Source organism: Stenella coeruleoalba (assembly GCF_951394435.1).
Source record: "Stenella coeruleoalba genome assembly, chromosome: 5".
NCBI lineage: Eukaryota > Metazoa > Chordata > Mammalia > Artiodactyla > Delphinidae > Stenella > Stenella coeruleoalba.
Window position 1 is genome coordinate 69,334,267 of NC_137150.1, and position 27,871 is coordinate 69,362,137.

Sequence of the window (27,871 nt, forward strand, 5' to 3'; positions counted from 1 at the left end):
CACGGGGAGGCGGAAGGGTAAGCTGGGACAAAGTGAGAGAGTGGTAGTGTATATATGGACATATAAACACTACTAAATGTAAAATAGATAGCTAGTGGGAAGAAGTCGCATAGCACAGGGAGATCAGCTCGGTGCTTTGTGACCAGCTAGAAGGGTGGGACAGGGAGGGTAGGAGGGAGGGAGACGCAAGAGGGAAGAGATATGGGGATATACATATATGTATAACTGATTCACTTTGTTATGAAGCAGAAACTAACATACCATTGTAAAGTAATTATACTCCAATAAAAATGTTAAAAAAAAAAAAACAAACAAGATTGAGCTATCTGTAGTGAGGTGGGTACACCCAGAGTCTGTCATACAGAGTGAAGTCAGGAAGAGAAAATCAAATACCATATGCTAACACACATACATGGAATCTAAAGAAAAAAAATGGTTCTGATGAACTTAGGGGCAGGACAGGAATAAAGATGCAGACGTAGGTAATGGAGTTGACAACACGGGGAGGGGGAAGGGTAAGCTGGTATGAAGTGAGAGAGTAGCACTGACATATATACACTACCAAATGTAAAACAGATAGCTAGTGGGAAGCAGCTGAATAGCACAGGGAGATCAGCTCGGTGCTTTGTGTCCACCTAGAGGGATGGGATAAGGGGAGAGGGAGGGAGGTGCAAGAGGGAGGAGATGTGGGGATATATGTATACATATAGCTGATTCACTTTGTTATACAGCAGAAACTAACAACATTGTAAAGCAATTATACTCCACTAAAGATGTTAAAAAATATATATATATATTCATATATCAATAAAAAAGAAAAAATACAAGTATCTTTAAACATGTAAGAAATCAGAGAAACTATTTGCTGCCAATTAAATTAGAAAAAAATTGTAAACACTACTATGCAGTGCTGCCCAAACCTGAGCTGAAGTAAGCATTATTACATACTGTTGAGGTTATAAATTAATAGAACCTTTCTGGAGAACAATTTGGAAATATGTATCAAGAGCTCTAAAACATGTTCACACCCAGTAATTTCAATAATTTCAATTGTAAGAAATAATTTGAAATGTGGAAAAATCCTTGTACAAACATTTCTCAAAGTTTGCTCTGATTAAGAAACAACAACCTGGAGATTATCATACTAAGTGAAGTAAGTCAGACAGAGAAAGACAAATATCATATGATATTGCTTATATGTGGAATCTAAAAAAAAAAAAATACAACTGAACTTTTTTACAAAACAGAAACAGACTCTCAGAGAACAAACTTATGGTTACCAGCAGGAACGGGTGGTGGGGAGGGATAGATTGGGAGTTTGGGACTGACATGTACACACTGCTATATTTAAAACAGATCACCAGGACTTCCCAGGTGGTCCAGTGGTTAAGACTCAGCGCTTCAACTGCAGAGGGTGCAGGTTCGATCCCTGGTGAGGGAAGTTCCACAGGCCGCATGGTGTGGCCAAAAATAAAAAATAAAAAAATAACCAACAAGGACCTACTGTATAGCACAGGGAACTCTGTTCAATATTCTGTAATAACCTAAATGGGAAAAGAATTTGAAAAAGAATAGATACATGTATAACTGAATCACTTTGCTGTACACCTGACACTAATACAACATTGTTAATCAACTAGACTCCAATATAAAATAAAAATTAAAAAAAAAAAAAAAAGAGGGCTTCCCTGGTGGCACAGTGGTAGAGAGTCCGCCTGCCGATGCAGGGGACACGGGTTCATGCCCCGGTCCGGGAAGATCCCACATGTCACGGAGCGGCTGGGCCCATGAGCCATGGCCACTGAGCCTGCGCGTCCGGAGCCTGTGCTCCGCAACGGGAGAGGCCACAACAGTGAGAGGCCCGCGTACTGGAAAAAAAAAAAAAAAAGTCCTCCCTGAATACAAAAAGCCACTTTACCTTTCTAATAATGGATGTGGTGTTTCTCAATTTGACATATGTATACTCAAGAAGCAGATTTTAAAAGATGATGTAGGGCTTCCCTGGTGGCGCAGTGGTTGAGAGTCCGCCTGCCGATGCAGGGGACGCAGGTTCGTGCCCCAATCCGGGAGGATCCCGCGTGCGGTGGAGCGGCTGTGCCCGTGAGCCATGGCCGCTGAGCCTGCCCATCCGGAGCCTGTTGCTCCGCAACGGGAGAGGCCACAGCAGTGAGAGGCCCGCGTACTGCAAGATGATGCATTCTTGCAGAATACATTAATGTGCATTTGTAAACACTACTTCTATATTGATGCACATGCCAAATCATTTGCTATTATTACATCCAGCATTATTTGCTCTGGATAATTGTGCCAAAAGATTAATGTCTTTTAAGTACAGAAAGCAGACATTTTGGGGCAGCACAGATGGAGATGGCAGAATCGCTAATGGAATGGTGCCTTGTTACACTTGAGTTTTCTTTTTTAATTATTTTAAAGAATGGAGATCACGCAACAGGTGTCACCCAGGCTCTAAATGGAGGACCACGGGAGTCTGAATGCAATCAAGCTGAAAGGAAATGAAAAAGAACAGGAAATGGAGGAATTCCCTGGTGGTCCAGTCGTTAGGACTGTGCGCTTTCACTGCCAAGGGCCAGGTTCAATCCCTGGTCAGGGAACTAAGATCTCACAAGCCAGGCAGTGCAGCCAAAAAAAAAAAAAAAAAATGGAATAGTTCATCCATCTTATTGATATACTGAAAATCAGAATTCAGAAGAGAAATCAACATATAAAATCTAAGTTTATGAAATTAACTTAAGCATCTTTCTTTGTGGGTTATAGATCCAATAAGATTAAAACATCACCAGTTTCTCACTAGTAAAATCAAGAGAAGAGAATGACTTGTTCTTATGTAGCATCAGAGGATTTTTCAAAAGGACAGTGTGATAATGTAGGAAATCAAACAACTTTCTCAAGCCCCTAAAACCCAGGATAAGGTACTTGACTAGCTTATACTTATATTCATGTACACTGTGAATTCAATACATTGAATTTTAACATGTTAATTTTTGTCCCACATCATTCTGGGTGCTTTGTATCCACTATGTTATTAAATCCCATAAAAACACTGATAAGAAACTGAGACTCCAAGAAGGTATATTATTTGCCCAAAATACAAGCAAGTGAGCTGTAGAGTTAAAAATCCAACCAGTCACTTCCAGAATTTAAATCTTTGGGCTCTGCACATGACTCAAAGACATATACTTGGTAGATAAGACATCTTCCACCACTAGTATTTGGATAAACTAGTGCTATAGCAGCCCAAGAAAGACAGTGCATTTCTTTACCAGTCAGAGAAGGGGCAAGGAACCGTGAAAGATGAAAACGCCTTTCCAGTGAAGAAGGGAAAGCCATTTCTAACAGAAGTTTCAGCGTTAAACTCTTAAGTGGAGAGGGAGTGTAGGGTGGATTTGAGGTGAAGCAAATAGTCTGATGCTCCTGGAGTGGTGAGGGGATGAAGAGGAAAAAGGTGCTGAATTGAGAAAGAGACCTTAACACCCCCAGGATTCCCATTAGGGAAACGGCCATTACCATATCTGAGGGGCCAATTTTAGTTTCTGCTCTAAGGGCTTTGGCCATTTCAGGCAGTTGTTACAGTGTTGGATCAGTGGAGTTGCCTGCATGGAAGTGCCTTCCTGGGTACTTATTTACCTCTACTAAAGCCTTGGGCATGCTCTCCCTTGACTGTTTTCATGTTTATTTGTCCTAGCAAATTAGCTCTTTGATTGCAAAGACTGAATCTCGCACATGAGTCTTCCTCCAGACCTACCCTTTTCCTACACAGCTCCTTTGAGGGTCCCGCCTTGATTTTCCAAGTTGTTGAGACTGCACGAAAGAAATCTGGGCCACATGCAAATTTAGATCTTCATCCTTTCACCTCACCCCCTCAGCAATTTGATCTGGAATTCTCTCTCCCTTTGACCACCAGCTTTGCAGCAGACTTGCATTTACCTCACCTCCCTAATCAGCATGATGCAAGATCCAACTTCTGACCTTCCACCTGTGCTTTTCTCTCTCTTCCTTACCTCTGAGTTCTAGAACAACCTTGAGGAGAGCAGCCCTTCCACAGCTACATCTCCCAGAGTGTCTGCTCCCACAGAAGTCCCACTCGCTCACCTCTCCCATCTGCCCTTCCCCGGGCCAGGGGATGAAGAGGACACTTGGCACAGGGCCTGAAAAGGGATAGTACAATTTATTAGCCACTTACTCCATGTCCTATGCACTTTGTATATATCATTTCCAATGCTTACAACTCTTCAAGTTTGTGAATGATTATTCCTATGGCTCACAAGGCGATAAGTCACTAAAGCTGGCTACAGCGGTTAGACCTCACAGGTGGTTGAAATCAGTAATCACTGGTGAACTGGATTTCAGCACTTCTCTCCCACTGCAACTGCTAACTTTAACTTTTTCCTGTTTAGTGTTTAATATGTTACTGCTACAATAAACATGAGAAATTGTTCTAATTTGAATGCTCATAAAATAATGCCGAGAAATGAAAAATACCCTGAATGTCTGTGCTCAGAACTAAAGTAGGATAAATACTACCGAGTAGTTGAACTCTTATTATTCTCAAGAATATGCTAATATTCGCACTAGTTTATCAAAGCACTCTGGTGAATATTTAAATGAACTTGTTTACATTCGTGAAATGGTGTGACATGTATATGAAATGACTATTTGGTACAAAGCTAGGCATTCTGCAATACTAATTTTGCCAATCTTTAAAATCTACAGATATGCTTAACTTCTATTTTCAATTCTGTCAACAAAAGGTAGTTATTATTAGCAGATTTTTCTTTTATTATTATATACTATTATTATTTATTCTCAGCTTAGCCTAAAAGAGCCTTCACCACTACATTTCCAGCTCATGTCCCAACTCTCCCCATGCTTATCCTTCTTTCCAACCATGTGCCTCCTGCTGTTCCCCCCCAAGTGCATTATACTGTGTCCTGCTTCTGTGCATTCATCTGTGCTGCCCTCCCTGCCTGTGAACACTCCAGGCCCCCTTTTCTTTCTAGCTCACTCAAAATTTAGCACAAGCGACAGCCCCTCCAGGAAGCTTCCTCATATCCTCCAGTGTAATTCAATGCTCCTTACCCTGGGCTCTCATAGGACCCCATACATTCCTCCTCCATGCCTTAAACTGCACAGTGACCTTAGGTCTCCCCTTCCAGAGTTTAAGCTTTAAGAGGGAAAACACCACAGGATCATACATGCAATATCTAGCACAGTGCATCACATTTAACAGACACCAATAAATATTAGTTGAAGGCAGGAAAAGGGATTTTCCTGAAGGAAAAAAATCAAGGCCCACAGCAGGTATGTGATTTGCCCAACATCACAGAGCTGGTAAGTGTCAGAGTCACAGTAGCATTCACCTATATCCTGGGGCCAGGTCCAATCCACTATTCTACACTGCTCTATCACTAGTTTGGGCCTCTGGGTATTTCAGAAAGAGTGAAGCCATAGAAACACACTCATATGTATTCATTTGATAAACTTAAGGAATTTGAAACAGAAATACTTAAAGAGAATACATTAGTTTGACAAAAACTAGAAAACCAGATAAATATACCAATTGCTAAATCACTGACAACACTGCAATCTATTGTAATCTTTACAATTAAGAACAAGAAGAAACTCCTTCCAAAAATATATATCTATATATTTACCTATATTTAAACCAAGGGGAAAGGTGATTCTGTAATTCAAATGAATACAGTCAAAATGAAGGTAGGAGAATTTTCTCTTTTTTTTTTGTCTCAACCAAGCCAAAATATTATTTATCAAAATAAAACTAATGACCTATTATGGTTATTGAATTTATAGAGCCATTTTGCCAAAAGCAAGCAAAGTATTTGTGGTATTCACACCAAATCCCAACCGAAGTAGTGGCCAGAAAAGCCATTGTGATAGATCTTTATGAGCCCTCATTTATCGGAAATTTCAATATCATTTATTATTTGAGAAGAAGCCAGATTTCCAGTTGCACAGAGCAATCTATAGCATACAAGAGGCTGTGTGAATCGTAAAATAGTAACTATAGACCAAAGATTTAGGTTGTACATAGGTAATCATTAAATTCTTCCAAATAGCACTTTCACAGTATTGTGCATCCAGTTAGGCAGAAGTTATGCTTGCCGTCAAGGTGACCCAAAAGAACCTTCTCCCACAGCACTTGCCTATTGTACCTTTCACTCTGTCCTAATAGGACCACTCTAGGTACCCAGGAGCAGTTTCTGAGTCCCCTGTCTCTAGAACATTGTTCACCTCTGGAATGCATCCTTCCTATTCAATCTTTTTTAACAACTTTATTGAGGTATAATTGATATACAAAAAAAGAAAGTCACGTATTTAATGTATATTATTTGATGAGTTTGGACCTATGCATACACCCTTGAAAGCATCACCACAATCAAGGTAATAAACATATCCATTACCGCCAAAAGTTTCTTTGTGTCCCTTGATTTTTTTTTTTTTTGGCTGTGCCACACAGCTTACAGGATCTTAGTTCCCGACCAGGAATCAAACCCAGGCCCCCTGCAGTTGAAGCATGGACTCCTAACTGGACCACCAGGGAATTCCCTGTGTCCCTTTATTTTCATTGTTGGTGGTAGTGGTTGTTTGTTTTGTCTTTGTGTGTGTGCACATATGGAAAGAACACTTAACATGAGATCTACCCTCTTAACAAGTGTTTAGCCGCAGAACGTAATACTGTTACTATACTACACCTTATATACTATAGACACTATGTTGTACAGTAGATCTCTAGAACTTATTCATCTTTCACAACTGAAACTTTATATCAAATTGAACAATCTTTCTTTGCCCAAATTCCTCTCAGTTACCTACAAAACTATCCCAAATACCATGTTCTACAAATAAAACAAAACAGAACACCCTGGTCCACCAAATTCTTTTTACTCTTTTTTTTTTTTTTTTCTTTTTACTCTTTGAAGAGTTATGATCCAGGTAAACAAATTCTGTCAAGAGCTATTTGTTGAATAAGTGGCCCCTTCTGATTATTTCTGTGTATTCTTAAGCACCCCATAGTGAGCTTTCGGAAGGAGGTCTTGTCATCTGTGTCTTTCTCTAGGTCCGTAACCCCTCAGCAACTGTCAATTCACGGTAACAATCATACCATTGAAAATGGTACAAATGATCTGTTATTTCCCTCTTCTGGCTAACGCTGTGGAAGCTCACTCAGAACCCTTGGCAGGAAATGTCTTTAAGAGCCTACAAGGCCGAACACGAGAAACATGCCTCATGCTCCTTTGTAGCACCTTGGGCTGGAAGACCACATCTTGCTGACTCCCTGCTCTCTGAGTCACCCACACATGAAAAGGGAGCTTTTATCCCAGCATCTTAAAAACACTCCACTTGGAAGAAAGAGCCTGTTCTCTCTGGAGGATAAAAGTGAAATTGCAACGGTGTGCAATGTGTCTCAGCCAGGTGCGGGACTCTGCAGGAGTCAGCTCTGGGACAGATTCACAACTCTCTCCATCAATAAGCTACTTTGAACCTTTTCTCTACAAAGTGTCTGAAACTGAGCTGACCAAAGCAATTCAGAATCCTAACCCCTGTGACTTGGGTCACACAATGTGCCTTTCAGCCACTGACATCATTTCTTATTATGGGCAAATAAGGCAAAGGCACAGTTTGCTGTAGATGAATACATATGACTCAAACCAAAGGTGCCCGGCTTCAGTTCCTGAAACGATTAGTCTTAGCACAGCGTTGGCCACTACCTACCCTAAACTCTTGGGCGGCATCCTGTCTGTGCGTGTGGCTTGTAGAAGTCCCCTTTCCTCTATGGATCTGCAGTTTCCCCTAATATAACAGGACATTAACGATATCAGCAACACACCCACCATCAAAAATACTTCCTGACACATAAAGTAAACATTTGTTGAGTGAATGACTGAATGGAAATTGATTGCGGAATGATGGATCCAGCTTTTAAGAGTTCTTGAGCTCAGAGGAAATGCACTCCGTAAATAAGGATCCAGGGCTGTTAGCATTAGTTGGCTGTTGTTCAACCCCATATTGGGTATGATATAAACTTCTAAATACAGTCTGTACACTCAGAGGCTCAAAGGAGCTCTAGAGACTGCATTTACATTCCATGGAAATTACTTCTACAATAACAATAATGATAACAATAACCCCTTTTATGTGGAGTTCTTTACAGTTTGCAAAGCACTTTCACATGATTATCACATTAACCCCTCCCAACACCCCGGTAGAACAGATCTCATCATTGTCAGGTTGAAGAAATTGGGCTCAGAAAGGGGACATGACTTGTCACACCCGCTAGTAAGAAACAAAACAGGATCTCAACATTAACTTCCCCCAGGCAGTACTTCCTCTACCACATGGAACCTACCTTTGAATGGATTTCTTTTTAAAGAAACAAGAATAATTCAGCCAAAGCAGTTTAGTTTTTGACTGGACAAGTCTCAACAATAACACTGTAAAAAGTGTCCTACTTGTAAAATGGATTCTTGTTAACGTTGCTTCAGAACACATATTATGTTGCTTTTAAATCATAGAGAATTGGGGTTAGAAGAGACCTCAGATCTCATGCATCCATTCAGATATTTATTAAGTTCCTATGTCACTATGAAGTAAATACACAGCACTGGGGAGGGGACAGGACACAGTGATGTTTGTCATCAAGGATCCCAGGTGAGCAACAGCACAGGATATGAAACAAACAAGGTGGAAATTGACAAGCAGCACCTGCAAGTCAAACAAGTGACTGGTAGGTTAGGAAGGAGTGCCAGCTTCCAGTTAGGACATTCAGGGAAAGCTTCATGGCATTAAAAACAGGGAGAATTACAACAGTGAGAACAAATCAAGGAGAGAGTGGCTTAGAGAAGCAAAAGAAGAGTCGGGTTGCCTTGTGGGCAAGGGAAAAAAGTTGGGATTTCTGGATTAAAGTACAGTTGGCCACCATACCCACAGGTTCCACATCCAACCAATGACAGAACTACAATATTTTAAAATTCCAGAAAGTTCCAAAAGCAAAACTCAAATTTGCCACACTGGCAACTATTTACATTGTATTAGGTATTACAAGTAACCCAGGGATGACTGAAAGCATATAGGAGGATGTTCACAGGTTATATGCAAATATTGTACCATTTTATATAAGGGACTTGAGCATAAGCAGATTTTGGTATCACAGCGGGTCCTGGAACCAATCCCCTGTATATACCAAAGGACGTCTGTATACAGAGAAGTGGTGTTATAGAAGGGTGGAGCCAGAGGGCAGAGGGCCTTGAATGCCCGATTCATTTACAGATGAAAAAACCAAGGCCCAGAGAGATCTGACTGTCCTCTTCTTGTCCTTTTCTCTCATACATTTCTGAAACTGCATCTGCCTTCTCAACTAACAAGGAAAACCAATGTCTTGACTAATAAAAGCTAAAACACTTCGTGGTTATTTTCTCCCCAAACACCTGAAAGATAAATAGCATATGACACATTGCTTATATGTGGAATATAAAATAAGGGTACAAACGAACTTATCTACAAAACAGAAATAGAGTTGCAGATGTAGAAAACAAACTTATGGTTACCAGGAGGTAAGGGGGGGAGGGATAAATTGGGAGATTGGGATGGACTTATACATACTACTATATATAAAATAGGTAACTAATAAGGACCTACTGTATAGCACAGGGAACTCTACTCAATACTCTGTAATGACCTATATGGGAACAGAATCTAAAAAAGAGTGGATATATATATATGTGTATAATGAACTGACTTTGCTGTACAGCAGAAACTAACACAACATTGTAAATTAACTATACTCCAATAAAAATTTTTAAAAAAGAAAAAGAAAGGTAGAAAATACTATTCAACATAGGCCCACACATTAGACTTTAGAAAATTCTTGGACATGAGCCAAGTCACAAGTGTGTTTACTCCGGGAACCCTCCAGCTATCTGCACTTGACCATGGTGCCTCATCCCATGCTGAGCTTTCTCGCCTCCTTCTGCTTCTCCCAGTGTGCTTGGGTTAAGCACTTCATTGGCCCTGTCACACTCGCTGCTTCACATCTCCTGTAACAACCCAAGCCCCTGCTCCGAGCCTGGCGCCAGCAACTCTAGCAGTCCAAAACAAGGTGTAAGTAATTTGTCTGCCTACAACTGGCCATAAGTAATGCTCCTTTCTTGTGAACACACAAGTGTGCGTGTACTTTCATGACGCTGCTGAGCAAGGCAACTCTGAAACCAGTGAAGGAGTGAGGCAGAGTTGAAAGGACACAGGTTAGGCAGTTAGGCAGTCAGAAGACCTGGTCTGGTCCTTTCTTTACAGACACTAGGTTTGCTGTTACCTTGGTCAAGTAACTTCCCTTCTCTCTGAATTTCTTTAGAAGAGAATAATAATATCTAGTTGCCCAGCATATAACAGGTTTGTCTTAAGTATCCAATGGTTTAATGGATATGAAAGTTGTCTATAAGCTATAAATTGCTAAACAAACTGGGGTCCTGTTATAATTATCATTACTCATCTTGTTATTTACAGGTTCAGTATTAACCATAAAAGAGACCTCAATGATCAACAATTCCAAGCCTCTTGTTTTCTAAATGAGGACCCCTAACCCAGAGGTCACTGTACTAGAACCAATGGCTGTGCTATCAAGTAACCTTCCAAACAAGGCCTGTGTGGAACTTAAAATATCACTTGAAAAGACTTTATGTGTTGATTCAGAACATGGTAAGGGAAGCTATTTACACCATCTACACTTAAATTAGAAAAGGAGACACACAGATCAAGTGATTGGCAAAGTTCCAACAAGAAGAGATGAATAAGAAGGAAACAGCAGAATGTCAGCTTCTTCCTGCAGGTCAACTTGCCAGATGAGACAACATCACCAAAATTCCTGAAACGACTACATTCTTTTGCTGCTTCAAATCACCATGGCTCTCCTCCCCAGAAGCCTGCACAATACAGATGCATGTGTTTTGACCTAAACATTTCATTTGAAGAATCCCACGACCCCACTCACAGTAACTGGAGTCAAGGAGATGTAGGATTGCCAATTCTACACAACTTAGTCACCTTCTCACCCACGCCTATTCTGATGACTTTGGCAAAAGCTCATTTCCTGGGAGCTCTGGGCAAACAATCGTCTTTGCTTAACCTTGCTTCTCCCTCCTCCCTCCCCCCACAATATCCCACGTAATCTCAGCCCTTGGAACAGAAGATTCACTTTAGTACAAACTCTAATTTCCCTATCCAAAACCTTTGGGGCCACACGTGTTTCAAGAATTCATATTTATTTGGATTTTAGAATGACAGTTCAGTGCCTTTCTTTATATACTACAAATATCCCAGCAGGGATCCCATAATCAAATGCTTTACTATTTCTTTGACAAAATATTTGAATGTTCTCAATAAGTGGGCAAAGGAAGGACTATAAACAGCCTTGCATCATGACAGGCCAGGGTTTGCCACAAAGTGAGTTTGCTGCACATTTACAGAAAAGCAATCAGATGTCAGAGCTTTCTGGATTTTGGAATTGCAGATAAGGGATATGGATCTGCACAATTTCTCAGTTTGTACTACTCAGTTCAAGTCAACCAACATTGATGTTTCCGTCTGTCTCTCTAAGAGAGTCAGTGTTAGTGGTCTCGTACTGGGTTGATTTTTCCTGTGGACCTTTTCTCTCTTCATAAGGAAACACCACAGAAAATAAAATAGACATAAGGTGTCATTATTTTGCCTCCTCTTTCCTTTCAAAAGGAAAGGAACAATAAATGCTGGAGAGGGTGTGGAGAAAAGGGAACACTCTTGCACTACTGGTGGGAATGTGAATTGGTACAGCCACTATGGAGAACAGTATGGAGGTTCCTTAAAAAACTAAAAATTGAACTACCATATGACCCAGCAATTCCACTACTGGGCATATACCCTGCGAAAACCATAATTCAAAAAGAGTCATGCACCAAAATGTTCATTGCAGCTCTATTTACAATAGCCCGGAGATGGAAACAACCTAAGTGTCCATCATCAGATGAATGGATAAAGAAGATGTGGCACATATATACAATGGAACATTACTCAGCCATAAAAAGAAACGAAACTGAGCTATTTGTAATGAGGTGGATAGACCTAGAGTCTGTCATACAGAGTGAAGTAAGTCAGAAAGAGAAAGACAAATACCGTATGCTAACACAGAGTGAAGTAAGTCAGAAAGAGAAAGACAAATACCGTATGCTAACACATATATATGGAATTTAAGGAAAAAAAAATGTCATGAAGAACCTAGGGGTAAGACAGGAATAAAGACACAGACCTACTAGAGAACGGACTTGAGGATATGGGGAGGGGGAAGGGTAAGCTGTGACAAAGCGAGAGAGAGGCATGGACATATATACACTACCAAACGTAAGGTAGATAGCTAGTGGGAAGCAGCCGCATAGCACAGGGAGATCAGCTCGGTGCTTTGTGACCACCTGGAGGGGTGGGATAGGGAGGGTGGGAGGGAGGGAGACGCAAGAGGGAAGAGATATGGGAACATATGTATAACTGATTCACTGTGCTATAAAGCAGAAACTAACATACCATTGTAAAGCAATTATACCCCAATAAAGATGTTAAAAAAAAAAAAAAGGAAAGTATATCGTGGGGGGAGGGGGGAGGGAGAAGCAAGGTTAAGCAAAGACAATTGTTTGCCCAGAGCTCCCAGGAAATGAGCTTTTGCCAAAGTCATCAGAACAGGCGTGGGTGAGAAGGTGACTAAGTTGTGTAGAACTGGCAATCCTACATCTCCTTGACTCCAGTTACTGTGAGTGGGGTCATGGGATTCTTCAAATGAAAGGAAATTCTTCTTTCCTTTCCTTTCAAAATCTTTGTTGGTGGCAGTGAGAGCAAGTACCTGCCTTCATCTAAATTATCAGTGCAGCCATGGGATAAACAGAAAGACAGAGGCTGAGGGCTAGTCTGAAGATGATTCTGCTATAGACTGAATTACGTCCCTCCAAAATTCATATGTTGAAGCCCTAACCCCCAATGCAACTGTATGGAGATACAGTCAATCAGGAGGTAATTAGGTGAGATGAGGTTATAAGGGGTAGGGCCCTAATCCAATGGGATTAATGTGCTTGTTAGAACAGACACCAGAGCTCACTCACTTGTGCTCACCTCTCTCCACCCTGCCCCCACCCCATCCCCAGTCATGTTAGGACAGAGCAGGAAGGTGGCTGCCTGGCTACCAGCCAGGAAAAAAGTCCTCACCAGGAACTGGATTCGCTAGAACCTTGATCCTGGGCTTCCCAGCCTCTAGAACTGTGAGGAATAAACTTCTGTTGTTTAAGCCACCCAGACTGTGGTATTTTGCTATGGCAGCCTAAATTAACTAATACAATCATTGTTATAATTCTGCTTCTCATACTATCTTCTTATGCCTTACACAGTCATGAGTTTTACTCATACTTAGATTGTGTGGGGTACATAGTACAAGGCTTTACTATCGTAGAGCATTTATTGAACACTGAACTCGGTGTTAGAAGATCTAAAATTTTAGACTTGGCTCTGCCACCAACTAGATGTGTGAATCAAGACAGGTCACTTCATTTCTCTGGGGCTCAGAGAGTTGTGGACTGGATAATCTCTAAGTTCCCTTCCTGTAATGACATTCTAAGATACTACTGAGAATTTAACCACACCCAGTTTCCATTTTCCAGCAATGCTTTTTGGTAAAGTCAGGAAACAACTCAAGAATCATTATGGCATCCCTTCTCCTCACTCCAACACCAAGACCACTTTGATTTTTCTCACACTTACCTCTAGGGTGTTAGTAAGATCGATAGAGTTGTTTGTGTTGCTCAAATGGAAAAATGTCTCATGAGTGTCCTTGTAAGTTTGATTGTGGTTAGAGCTGCTCCATGAATTGCTGATGACCAGCATTTCTGAAAGATGCTGAGATAAATGTAAATTACAGCAGGGTCAAATTGGGGGGTAGGAAGTACCCAAGAAGCCCATCTGGCAAAAGCCCATGATGCCCAAGATGCCCACCTGGTGGGCATGAGGTGATGAAGCCCATGAGGTGAGGAAGCAAAGATCAGGGAAATACGCTCTACATCTGTGAACTACATTCCCAGCAGAGGCCAGGTCAAGGAAGGAGACACAAAGACATGGAAATGACTTCTTCCACCCAAAGAGTTTTCTGTTCTGCTTTGCTTTTCCCCTTGCTTCTGGCCAGAGATGCCTAACGCTGTGATTATTGCCCTCAAGAGTCAGGCAGACAAGTGACCACTTCCTCTGCCCACCCATCACTTCTTCCTCCTTTCCTAAGTAAGGTCTTCCATTCTGACGTTCAGTTCTTCCCTCTGTTTCACCAAACCTTTCGTCCCCAGGTCTGACTGCATTGCCTTTTCTCTTCTCCTTACCCTAACACATTAAAGGGATAGTAACCCTATAAGAGGAAAAGCTTAATTTTACCCTCTAATCAGTACTCAAACTGCAATATAGCTGATGTATTATAATTGACATGACCTGCACCATCTTTGAGTTATACTGCCATGTCCCTCAAACATTTACAAAAGTATTTCTTCCAGAGATTTCCCATTCTGGCTGTGATCAGAATCACTTGAAAATCTTGTTAAAAATATAGATTTCCAGGCTAAATTGCAGACATCCTGAACTGGAACTTGTAAAGTGTGCCTTAGAATCTGCATTTTAACAAGGTTCTCCAGTACTTCCTAAGCAGTTAGCCTAATATTAGTCATTTGGGAAATACTAATGTTGGTTTGTTACTCACAGGAGCAGAGAGCTCATATCTTTAATCCTGATGTTGGTATTAATTCTAAACCTTTTCTGCATGTAACGAAAATATAATTCTAACTAATTTAACCAAAAAGGGAGGATTTATTCTAAGGACACTAGAGTGGATCATGAAACAGCAAGAAAGTATGCAGTTGGGCTCAAGAACAACGAGAAAGTCAGAACTCTTTCTGTCTCACATCTTGACTGGCTTCTGAATATCTACTTGATTTTCCTGTCTCAGCTCAGATAGGCTTCTTCCTCTCCTCAGTGGCAGGACATAACTGCCATCATTTCCAAAGTGCTGCATCTTTTTAATCCATATACACCCAGATAACTTTCTCTTCTAGAAGTCGAAATTCTCAAGGAGATGATTTGAATTGGCCCAGAAGGCATCAGGTTCCACTCTCCCTAAAATAAACACACACAACACACTTAATACACATTCATTCTCTCTCTCTCTTCTATGAACTATGACGCAGAGTCTATTAAAGGATTTCTGAATCTCACATTTTTGTATCACATTGGCTGGTTACTATGGCTTGGGTGAGGTTGACACAGAAGCTGTCAGTCACCCTACGGTTAGAGATTGATGGGTAGCCACAGTTGTCAGAAAATCAAGAAGTTCCTATAAAGGACAGTTCGAGGGAGCAATGCTGAGTAAGCAAAACAACGGGCACACCCTCCAATATATCTCTTAGTGCTCATCATGGTGCTTTGTTCCTAATAAATGCTTAAAAAACATTCATTAATTAGAGCCCTGGGCCAGAAGTAGTCAGAAGATCTGATTCCAAGTGCCAGTACCAACCCCAACTATCTACGTAAACATCATCTCTCTAAATCAGTTTCTTCATCTAAAGAGTGAAAGTAACTATATGGTTATTTGGTGGACAGAAAAAATTCAAAATTATACACACACACTTTTATAAGTGTTGGAAACCACGAACAACTCTATAAAGTACAATTTTTCAATGATCTTAAATATGTTTGGACTGAAACCTTCCCATTAATTGTTAAAAATTCATGTGCCTAATTTAATAAGGTTACTTATTTATGGGAATACAAATAGAAACACGGAGTCTACCTTGTTTGACGATTTTCCCTTTTATCAAAGTTATCTACAGTTTAAATGTCATACTTCAATACAGCCTACTTCTGGGAGCAGTTCTAAAAACCCACCACACGCCAAGCACCATGCTAAGCTCTTTACCCACATTATCTCATTTAATACAGACAACAATTCTTTGAATGAGGTATAAGTAATATCTCCATTTACAAAAGGAAGTTGAGTCTTAGAAAAGTATTGGGTAACTTGCCCAAGGACACACATATAATAAGTAATAGAACCTAGATTCAAACCAAAGTCTCTCAATGAAATGAATATGTTCGAATGTCTTTCTTAAGATATCATGGAAATTTCTACATTACCCAGAAACACATTATTGTTAGTAGCCTCCCTATAAGTTGCTTTAAGATATGACTAATTCAATAGTATCATTTTAGCTGAGCCTTTTAAAATAACACATTTCAGCCTCAAGGCTGAAACTGTAAGTGTTCTCTACTGAATTATTCCCTGAACCTGATTCTGATGTATTTTTAAATGAAAAACACTGTGCTCAGACTAAATGCAAAAAAGTAAATGGCAAAATCTGTTTGTAAGCCAGATGTAAAACACAAGATGATTCCTAAAAAGCCTATATAGATTCAACTTGTAAACTGCCAACAAATAAATCAATTAAATTTTGATCTTAGTTTGTGTCACTTCTGGGATTTTTTGTCCTCTGGCCTAGCTCTTCTCTTCTTTCTCAGTCTTTTCTTTCTCTTTTAGAGCAGAATTTCAATCCAGATTTTCAAACAAAATCAAAGTCCTCTGACATTTTATAAACATTGTATAATGATTTTCTACATCATAAAGCAGTTGAATCACAGAATATTAGAGCCAGAGTGAATCTTAGTGATTATCTTAGTGATTACCACTCAGTTTATAAAACACAAACTGAAACCAAGAAAGAAAAGGTCATATATCAAGTTTGTATTTTTCTATCCACAGATAACTGTATAGAGAACACTGATCTAGAAGTTTAAAAATGCAGACACATTGCTAAGTACTATAAATCAATTCCCCATTCTTACCTCAGTTTACCCATCTGAAAAAGATGAGAAGAATGCATTAGATGACCTCTAAGAGAACTTCCACCTCTAAGGTATTTTTTCTTCATTTTTCTCACCCATAAAGGAATGTGCAACTATATGAAACATACACTCACATCCATATCTATATTTCTTCTTATGCTTGAGTATTCATATCCACTATTCCAAGTTCACTTGATATTCAAAATTATGAACTTACTGATAAATAGAGAATTATTAGTAGGACAGTTTTCATAATTTTCAGCTTCAAACTCAAGTCCATTCTGAAAAGACCATGGATTTTATATAATTTTCTAGGAACACGGAATTTCAGTCTAGTTCCCTCAGATACTGTTGATAATCAGAACACAGGGCAATAAAAAGCTGTGTTAGTTAGATTCTATTTGGCATAAGTGACAAAATGTCAGCAGGTTGAAGTAAAATGGCAATATATTGGAAGAATAGATAAGTACCTTATAAAATAACTGAACAGCAAAGCCATAACTGGCTTCAGGCACACCTGGAGTCAGGGACGTGAGACTCCTCAGGATGCCCTCCCCCTCTCTTCACTGCTTCTCTCTAAAAATGGCTTCATTATTCTCTTGCAATAGATCACCCTTCCCCACACTTTGGGAAACACATCTGCCAACACCAATGACATTTTACATGCTAACCTTTTAGCCCACAGAAAGGCACTGACCCTACCCTTAGCCCGAAGATCAAAAAATCTCAGAGAGAAGTGACTCTGACCAGGCTTGCGCTATGTATACCCACTCCTGAGCCAAACAACTGGGGTCAGTGGTTAGGGTCATGTGGCATTAATGTAGTGATTCTCTTAATAAGCAAGTTGATGAGAGAAAGAGAGATTACAGAAAGGACTCCTTAGGAGACCATCCCTAGGTTTCCACTCCAAAAATCAAGTTCTGGGTTCCAAAAGTACAAGATTGGTATTTCAAAATGATTATTCTAGAAAATGTCATTACTAGCTATATATTTCACATACTCCCTCACAGTTTACCTAAGCTTTCTCTTACTTTTTCAACTTCTTACCCACTACCCAGCTGGACTTAAAAGACCAGCCAATGACAACAGGGGGGCATGTGCTGTTCCTGGAACCTGAGCATCCATGCCGTCCAGTAATACTTAACCCTTCTCCTGAGTTGCGGGGGTCGGAGAAGCTACCAACCAGCATCCAAGATAGCGTGAAGAGGAGACAAGGAGACCAGCGCTACTTCCCTTGTGCCAAGAGTCACATCTATATTGTTCTCCCAGGAGCTGAGTGAGGAGGAAGGAGGTTTGCATGAATCTTTAACAGTTGTTTTGAATTACCATAAACTAAACATGAGATTTCTTTTACTTTTCAGGAAATGCAATAAATTCATTAAAGATATTCTGGGTACGGGATTTCTTTTTCAAAAAAATTAGGATAGCTTTTAGTTTACAATAAAATTGAGAAAAAGGTACAGAGATATCCATATATTCCCTGCCCCCCTCAGCACACACATGTAGCCTCCCCCATTATCAACTTCCCCCACCACAGTGGTACATTTGTTGCAATTACTGAATCTACATGGAGACACTATTTTCACCCAAAGTCCAGAGTTAACAATAGGGTTCACTCTCAGTACTGTACCTTCTACAGGTTTGAATAAATGTATAAACAACACATATCCACCATTATAGTATCCACACTACCATAAAAATCCCCTGTGCTCTGCTTATTCATTCCTCCCTCCCCACCAAACCCTGGCAACCACTGTCTCCATAGTTTTTACTATCTCCACAGTTTTGCCTTTTCTAGAACGTCTTACAGCTGGAATTATACAGCATGTAGCCCTTTCAGATTGCTTTCTTTCACTTAGTAACATGCATTTAAGTTTCCTCCATGTCTGTTTATGGCTTGATAGTACATTTCTTTTTAGCACTGAATAAGATTCCATTATCTGGATGTACCACAGTTTATCTATCTATTCACCTACTGAAAGACATCTTGGTTGCTTCCAAATTTTGGTATAAAAGATTTACGAATAAAGCTACCACAAGCATCCATGTGCAGGTTTTGTGTGAATATACGTTTTAAGCGCCTTTGAGTAAATACCAAGAGTGTAATTGCTGGATAGTATGGTAAGAGTATGTTTAGTTTTTCAAGAAGCCACCTAACCATCTTACAAAATAGAGGTACCATTTTGCATTCCCACCAGCAGTGAATGAGAATTCCTGTTGCTCCATATCTTTGCCAGCTTTTGGTGTGGTCAGTGTTCTGGATTTTGGGCATTCTAATAGGTGTATAGTGGTATCTCATTGTTGTTTTAATTTGCATTAGAAAAAAATATCAATGGCAGAGAATAGAGAGCCCAGAAATAGACCCACAAAAATACAGTCAACTAATCTTTTTTTTTTTTTTTTTTTTTTTTGCGGTACACAGGCCTCTCACTGTTGTGGCCTCTCCCGTTGCAGAGCACAGGCTCCAGACGCGCAGGCTCAGCAGCCATGGCTTACGGGCCTAGCCGCCCCGTGGCATGTGGGATCTTCCTGGACCAGGGCACGAACCCGTGTCCCCTGCATCGGCAGGCAGACTCTCAACCACTGTGCCACCAGGGAAGCCCTAGTCAACTAATCTTTGATAAAAGAGTAAAGGCAATACGATGGAGAAAAGACAGTCTTTCAACAAATGGTGTTGGAACAATTGGACATCCACATGCAAGAAATGAATCTAGACACAGACATTACAGTCTTCACAAAAAGTAACTCAAAATGGATCACAGGGACTTCCCTGGTGGCACAGCGGTTAAGAATCCACCTGCCAATGCAGGGGACACAGGTTCGAGCCCTGGTCCGGGAAGATCCCATGTGCCGCGGAGTAACTAAGCCCGTGCGCCACAACTACTGAGCCTGTGCTCTAGAGCCCGCGAGCCACAACTACTGAAGCCCCCATGCCTAGAGCCCACGCTTTGCAACAAGAGTAGCCCCCTCTCGCCGCAACTAGAGAAAGCCCGCACGCAGCAACGAAGACCCAACACAGCCAAAAACAAATAAAATAAATTTATTAAAAGAAAAAATGGATCACAGACCTAAATGTTAAATGCAAAACTATACTAATCCCAGATGAATATATAGAAGAAAATCTAGATGGACTTGAGTTTGATGATGACTTTTTAAGTATGACACCAAAAGCATTATCCATCAAAGAAAGAATTGATGCGCTGGATTTCATTAAAATTAAAATTATCTGCTTTGTGAAAGACAGTCAAGAGAATAAAGAGAAAAGCCACAAACTGGGAGAACATATTTGCAAAAGTCATATCTGATAGAGACTGTTATCTGAACTATACAAAGAACTTTAAAACTCAACAATAAGAAAACAAATAAAATGACTAAAAATGGGCTAAAGACCTTAACAGACACCACCAAAGAAGATATACAAATGACAAATAAGCATATGGAAAGATGCTCCACATCATAAGAGATCGAGTGTGAAACTTTTAATAAAAAGAAGAGCATAAGCTTATTCCATTTTCAACAACGGGTTGAGATGATTATTAGATTCCTTAGTAACAACTGTAACTATATTCTATCTTGTCTTAAAGTTCATCTGTTAGAGACATTTATTTTACTTGTAAGATGACTATTTATTGGGAATAGCACCTCAGGTGTGTTCTCATTCTAAGAATATGCTTTTGGTACTGGTTGAGTGAATTAAGGAAAATTGGTGAGGTCATCGCAGGTTAATTATCAGAGTTTTTGAGCATGCACAATCTCCCCTGATAAACAGTTCATGATTTTAAATAAATATAATTTTCTACAAATAATTTTATCAAATACAATTATAATAAATATAATCTCAAATGTATAAGCCAACTGCCTTTGGAACTATTAAAAATTTTAATGTTGTAGGAAAGTTTCTCTCTCCCTTTTAGTAAGTTGAGATATAGACTCCATTGTTTTTCTTTAATGACTAGACACAGGTAAGTATAGATTTACTTTAATTTTTTGATAAATGATGATATGTAAACATTTACCAACCTTTTCCTTTGTCTATTTAAGCATAAGTTAATAATTACTCCATCTTCCCTTTTCAAAAGCACTTGTGTCAACAGCTTATCAGGCCCTCAAGTTTCCTGCTTTGAAAAAAAATAACGAACAGCCTCAGACTTCAAATTTCATTTTAATCCAGGCTAACTCAAATATATTTTAAGATCTATAATAATGTATTTCCACAGAACTATAGAATTTCATCAGAACTGCTGAATGACAGAAATTTTAGAGAACATCTAACCCAAGTCCTTGAATTTTACAGATAAAGAAAACAATACTGGAAAATGGAAAACTCTGCCAAAAATCAGAGCAAATTAGCACCAGAGTTAGACTTGGGAATTCAGGGCTCTCCTGATTCTCAGACCAGTGAGTCTTGACCTACCCAGACTTCTTTAAAGCAAAACAGTGCTGAGTGGGAGAGGCAACTATTGTTTTCATCAGAATATACTAGATACATTGGTTGCTAGATTTTTAAAAGATGTAAGTTCTTTCCTCAAAGAGAATGTAATCTGACAGAAAAGCTCAGGTAGATACATGTGAAAGATAAAATAAAATGCAGTCTATTTTTAATAATTTAGATTAACAGAAGGAAACAGTGGTACACTTATCTAAAACAAATATAATCCTGAAAAAAATATACGTATATAAGAGTCCCTGCTGATTTCTATCCTTCCTCAAAAGTTGAGAACTCTTTTACTAAATACCACACAGAGAAAAGGACATATATACAGGACACAATTTAGAAGAAGGGGAAAGACACGAAGAACCAATGGTTCTGAGAACAACCTAGAAAAGACAAAGCTGGTTCATAGGTATTAGAAAATATTGTGATGCTCCTATAATAAAAGGCACTGTGGAAGAAACGACATGACGATATGATACCTTTAGCACATCTCAGATATGTAATTTGAGCCACATTTATAAAATCATTTAAAAATGCTTTCTGATGTGTGGCAGGAGACGCGACTTTTGAGGTCTTTACTTCCCAGGGCTTGATCTTATTCCTTCCCAGAGAAGAAATGATGCTAAAGGAGATTACAATATTTCAGCCCTCGTAGGTCATAATCAACAGCTTGGCTGGACAGATCCTAAGTTGCCTGACTTTTATATACATTGAGGGCAGGGGAGTGGTATGTATTGCTATCAAGAATTATATCAGAGCCAGGGACTTCCCTGGAGGCACAGCGGTTAAGAATCGGCCTGCTAATGCAGGGGACACGGGTCCGAGCCCTGGTCCATGAGGATCCCACATGCTACAGAGCAACTAAGCCTGTGTACCACAACTACTGAGCCTGTGCTCTAGAGCCCACGAGCCACAACTACTGAAGCCCGCATACCTAGAGCCTGTGCTCTGCAAAAGAGAAACCACTGCAATGAGAAACCCGTGCACCACAACAAAGAGTAGCCCCCACTTGCCGCAATTAGAGAAAGCCCGTGCACAGCAATGAAGACCCAATGCAGCCAAAAATAAATAAATTTTTTTAAAAAAAGAATTATATTGGAGCCAAGGCAATCCTGAGGGAAAAAAATGGAACTGGAGGAATCAGACTCCCTGACTTCAGACTATACTACAAAGCTACAATAATCAAGGCAATACGGTACTGGCACAAAAAAACAGAAATATAGATCAATGGAACAGGATAGAAAGCCCAGAGAGAAACCCACGCACCTATAGTCAACAAATCTATGACAAAGGAGGCAAGGTTATACAATGGAGAAGAGACAGTCTCTTCAATAAGTGGTGCTGGGAAAACTGGACAGCTACATGTAAAAGAATGAAATTAGAACACTCCCAACACCATACACAAAAATAAACTCAAAATGGATTAAAGATCTAAATGTAAGACCAGAAACTATAAAACTCTTAGAGGAAAACCTAGGAAGAACACTCTCTGACATAAATCACAACAAGATCTTTTTTGACCCACCTCCTAAAGTAATGGAAATAAAAACAAAAGCAAACAAATGGGACCTAATGAAACTTAAAAGCTTTTGCACAGCAAAGGAAACTATAAACAAGACAAAAAGACAACCCTCAGAATGGGAGAAAATATTTGCAAATGAATCAACAAAGGATTAATCTCCAAAATACATAAACAGCTCATGCAGCTCAATATCAAAAAAACAAACAACCCAATCAAAAAATGTGCAGAAGACCTAAACAGACGTTTCTCCAAAGAAGATATACCAATGGCCAAGAAGCCCATGATAAGCTGCTCAACATCACTAATTATTAGAGAAATGCAAATCAAAACTACGATGAGGTATCACCTCCCACCAGTCAGAATGGGCATCATCAGAAAATCTACAAACAACAAATGCTGGAGAGGGTGTGGAGAAAAGGGAACCCTCTTGTACTGTTGGTGGGAATGTAAATTGATACAGCCACTATGGAGAACAGGATGGAGGTTCCTTAAAAAACTAAAAATAGAATTACCATATGACCCAGCAATCCCACTACTGGGCATATACCCAGAGAAAACCATAATTCAAAAAGACACATGCACCCCAATGTTCCTTGCAGCACTATTTACAACAGCCAGGTCATGGAAGCAACCTAAATGCCCGTCAATAGACGAATGGATAAAGAAGATGTGGTACATACATACAATGAAATATTATTCGGCCATAAAAAGGAACAAAATTGGGTCATTTGTAGAGATGAGGATGGACCTAGAGACTGTCATACAGAGTGAAGTAAGTCAGAAAGAGAAAAACAAATATCATATATTAACGCATATACGTGGAATCTAGAAAAATGGTACAAACTGGTTGGCAAGGCAGAAATGGAGACACAGATACAGAGAACAAAGGTAATGAACATCAAGGGGGGAAGCCGGGGGTGGGGGGGAGAGGCGTGGTGAGATGAACTGGGAGATTTGGATTGACATGTATACACTAATATGTATAAAATAGATAACTAATAAGAACCTGCTGTATAATAATAAATAAATATATAAATAAGAGAGGAGGCAAGACAACCTTAAAAAAATTAAAAATAAAAAGAATGATGTGTAGGCATCAGCAAAGATATTATTTTAAATGTTGGGAGAAAAAAACAGAGGAAAATAAAAGGAAAATCTGTTCTGTAGATTAATTTGGGTGATTAATCTATAGCAAAAAATAACTGGGTGATTAAGCTTTTTATCCTCAGATAACATCAAGTTTTTTGCAATGAAAGGGGATTATAACTCTTGCCTATTTGTATGAATAATTTATTCTATTTTAATATCAAACTGCAATAGTTCTATTATGTCTTAACAGTAACTGTTGCTGCAGTTGGGAATTACTGTAGTGGAAGCCATGGAAAAAGGAAATCCAATAGGTTGCTCAGTTCTCAGTGGATGATAAAACAAATCCACATCAGATTATACCAGTCCATTAGGAGAAAAAGACATTCAAAAAGATTCCTATCACATGCAATCTGGGTATTTTAATAAGCAATAACTAAAACACTAAAAATGCAGCAATTTTCTGATCTTTGACATAAGCCAAGCATAAAGAATTAAATCATAAGACCTAAAGGCAGTTCTCAAGGGGACCAAAAAAAAAAAAAAAGTCAAGGTAAGTGTCCTAACCAGTCTCAGAGACTTAGATCATGTTTTTTCCCTTCTGTGTGCTCGTGGAGGGGTGGCTGTGCACATCTTGGTTCTCACAGTTAAGTGACAGTATTTGTATGGCACACTGAAGAAAGCTGAGTTATTCTGGAGACTCTATAGAGGGTTTGGTTAAAAAAAACTGTTAGATTTTCTTTTTAATATATAAGATAAATAAAATATTAGGGGAAATACTATTAAATTTGATAAAATTTATGAATAAAATATTTTCCAAAATTTGAAGAGAAAGTTGAAATTTTGTCAATGACAAAATTTGTCAATGTCAAAATTTGTCAATGTAAGTTTTAATTCAGGTTTTATACTTGAAATGCCTATTCCTGACAAAGTTTCTTAGTGAACTTTTCAAATTCTCCAGTCATTGTTGATGAGAAACTATTCGCAAAAGCAAATGATAAAAAGTTTAAAGCCACTTTTTTTAACAACCATCTAAATATTTAAAACTTTTGAAATAACATTTAAAGAACCTAACAACTTTTCCTTAACTTTTAACATATTCAATGGTGAATTTTCATGTGACTTTTAAGTGGGGTTTGACTGCAATAAAAATTTTCAATATCAAATATTTCAAAATAGTGATAATGCTTTAACTTGCAGATGGTACATGCATTGTTAGAACAGTTCCCCTGGGGCTAGTTCGGACTCCACTTAAAGGGTACATCGGCCACAAAAGTGACAAAAGTATCCCCTATTAGTAAAGACAGACTTGAAAAGTGCGTCACCAGGAGCCCACAGTCAGCCCTCTGCCAGCCCTTACCAGCTGCACCTTGAGCTACATCGGCAATGCTTTCTGGTCAACTGGAACAGGAACTCCTATATCATCACACATCTTTTCCAAAATGATCAGCCACACTCTGCACTTGGCAGCTGAGATAGAAATCTACATGGAAGAGCACCTCCTGGACACTCGGTCTCTTGTCACCAAGCAGAGAACGCCAACTTTCATTCTTTGAGTTTGTGGGCACCATGGGGCATACCCTCAAATTCTTCTCCAATCACGCTACCCTCTGAGGACCCTCAGATGAGGCTGTATATGTCCTGAGGAACTAGCATAAGGGCCTTAGCTGTGGGAGAACCTCATCAGCTATAAGTTGATCAGTTTCTCACCGCTCATGCATTAAACCATCCCCAGTACACTGGTTGGGAAGCTCTGCTTCAGGGAACAATTAGCATGTCTCTACGACTTTCTTTCACAGGTTTCAATGTTCTCGAATTTTCTGGCAAGAGCTAGAGAGCAGCAAATTCAGGACTAGGAACTCTCACAAATATCTTTGTTTTCATACAGTTCAGCTGATTGATTGATGACTTCATCCATCTATTTGACAACTACTGACCAAGTGCTTATTCTGTCCAGGCACTAATGTTAGTCTAAATATTGCTGCAAATGGAATTGAGCAGAGGTTCTGGGAGCCTTTACTTAGGCACTGGGAGTCTGGAATCTTAACTCCAGACAAAGCAATTGGTACTACCACATCCCACATCACATCAAACAAGCTAACCAGTGATTACCCACACTCACTTTTCACAGGATGTATGTTACCTCTCCACTAGTTGTTGTTTTTTTTTTAACCGCACTGCTCAGCTTGTGGGATCTTAGTTCCCCTACCAGGAATCGAACCTGGGCCCTTAGCAGTGAAAACTCAGAGTCCTAACTACTGGACCACCAGGGAATTCCCTCCACTAGTTGATTTTCAAGACCTATATTTTTCTGGATGTCTTATATATCAATACTAAGTGAGGGAAAGCACCCAACTGTCAAGACATCTTAAAAACCTCGATCCTTTAATACTTAAGCCCTAGAATTTCATGATGTCTAGATCTCACAAAGAGAAGCTGCAAGGGGAGTAACGAACAAAGGTTGTGTGATGAGCTGACCTATTTTATCTTTGTTGGTAAAGTCCCTCCTCCCCACCCCCATGTCCTAGCCTTGCAACACTGTAGCTGAGGAAGGGCTCACAAGTGCTTACTTTCCTTGGGGCTTTCAGGCTTTGACCAAATTATAAAACCTCCCAACTTTCCACAAACCAAGTTAGTCTTCATTCTCTTAAGAACCCCCAAGATCCATGAAATACTGATGAATGAGGTTCCTGGACCTCATCTTCAGAGTATATTAACAGAGATGATATGCTTTCGAGGGCAGTTGCACACATGGCAAAGTTGACCGTCTCATCTTCCCACTTCCTCATGTGGACATTATGTTGCAGCTCAGCCAAAGGCCCACCACTGCCCAGATGTGCAGTACATACTTTAACCTCTCCCTGTTCTCTTACTACTCATTCTCTAAGACTTGGTATCAATGTCACCCACCCTTGAAGCCCCTCCTCACCACCACACCACCACCCCCGTAGTCACCTTCTTGAAATCCTACAGCACTTTTGCATTTCTTTGAGGCACTTAACGCACTGTACTTTAATTACTTGCTTATGTGTCTTAGTACCACACTGAGCAGAGAACTCCTTATTATACTCCTTAAGGGCCTATCCCAAGTCAAGTACTCAGGAAACACTGGCTGAAAATGTACACATTACCTTCTCTATTTAACTGCCACAAACCCAGCTCTCATTTCTAGCTCAGTTACAGTTCTGCCCCCAGAGCACACTTGTATGTATTTTCTTGATCCTGACGTCCTGACACTTTTCTGCTCTTGTCTTCTGGTCTTTCTCGCAGACTGGGGCTTCCCCACAGTCCCAGGACTCCTCCAGACTCCTCCAGTAACTGCCAAGTAGATGGCACCTGCTACTCTGCTGCCCCTAGGGGACCCTGGCCATCAGAGAGAGGCTTTGTTCTACTGGTGATGAAATGAACTGCATGAAGGGAAGCATCCAAGCTATTGATGGACCTATGAGAAAAAATGTTTATCTCTGTGAACAACTGCAAGCAATAGATAGAAGAGTAATTAAGCCTCAGGGTTGAAACTGTCTTCTATAATACAGAGCTATTCTCTTAGCATCTCAGACTCTGAAGATGGTATTGAGATAAATTGGTGTCAGTTGAGCTTCCTCACTATCTGGATATTTTCTTTCTGGTTAATCTTCAATACTTTCAAAATGTTTGATCCCAGAAGAAGCATAAATGATAGAACACTAGGATCAGTCTCTCAGCCTTCCTAAGAGTTCAGTTTCTTCTATTCCTACTTGCCAAAAGAAAAGCACAATAAAGTTACGTAGAAAGAATCTAAATTGTTGGTTATCCTTTCTAATAAAATTATCCACCGTTCAATGTGTATAAAGTGTTCTGAAAGTCTCTAATGAAAGTAACCACTGTACAGAAATGCAAAATGTTTTCTATATTACCGTAAAGGGGACTAGAAG

At 39.7% G+C, this 27,871-nt stretch overlaps 1 protein-coding gene across 10 annotated transcripts in view; it reads right to left on the reverse strand.

Annotated features, from left to right (window-relative positions):
- Positions 1-27,871, reverse strand: part of FGF12 (fibroblast growth factor 12) — a 600,565-nt gene that overhangs the window by 567,353 nt on the left and 5,341 nt on the right. For 3 of the 10 annotated variants that reach the window (XM_079922226.1, XM_079922235.1, XM_079922229.1), the window contains exons 1-2: positions 7,753-11,081; positions 4,020-4,166 (exon numbers count right to left, since the gene is read on the reverse strand). The exons of 3 other annotated variants lie outside the window; for them this stretch is intronic. The gene's annotated coding sequence lies outside the window, so the exon portion shown is untranslated. Of the gene's footprint in view, positions 1-4,019; positions 4,167-7,752; positions 11,082-13,803; positions 16,863-18,097; positions 18,148-20,934; positions 21,147-27,871 lie in introns of those variants that run through there. 4 more of the 10 variants (XM_079922238.1, XM_079922237.1, XM_079922230.1 and 1 more) reach the window with 4 other exon arrangements.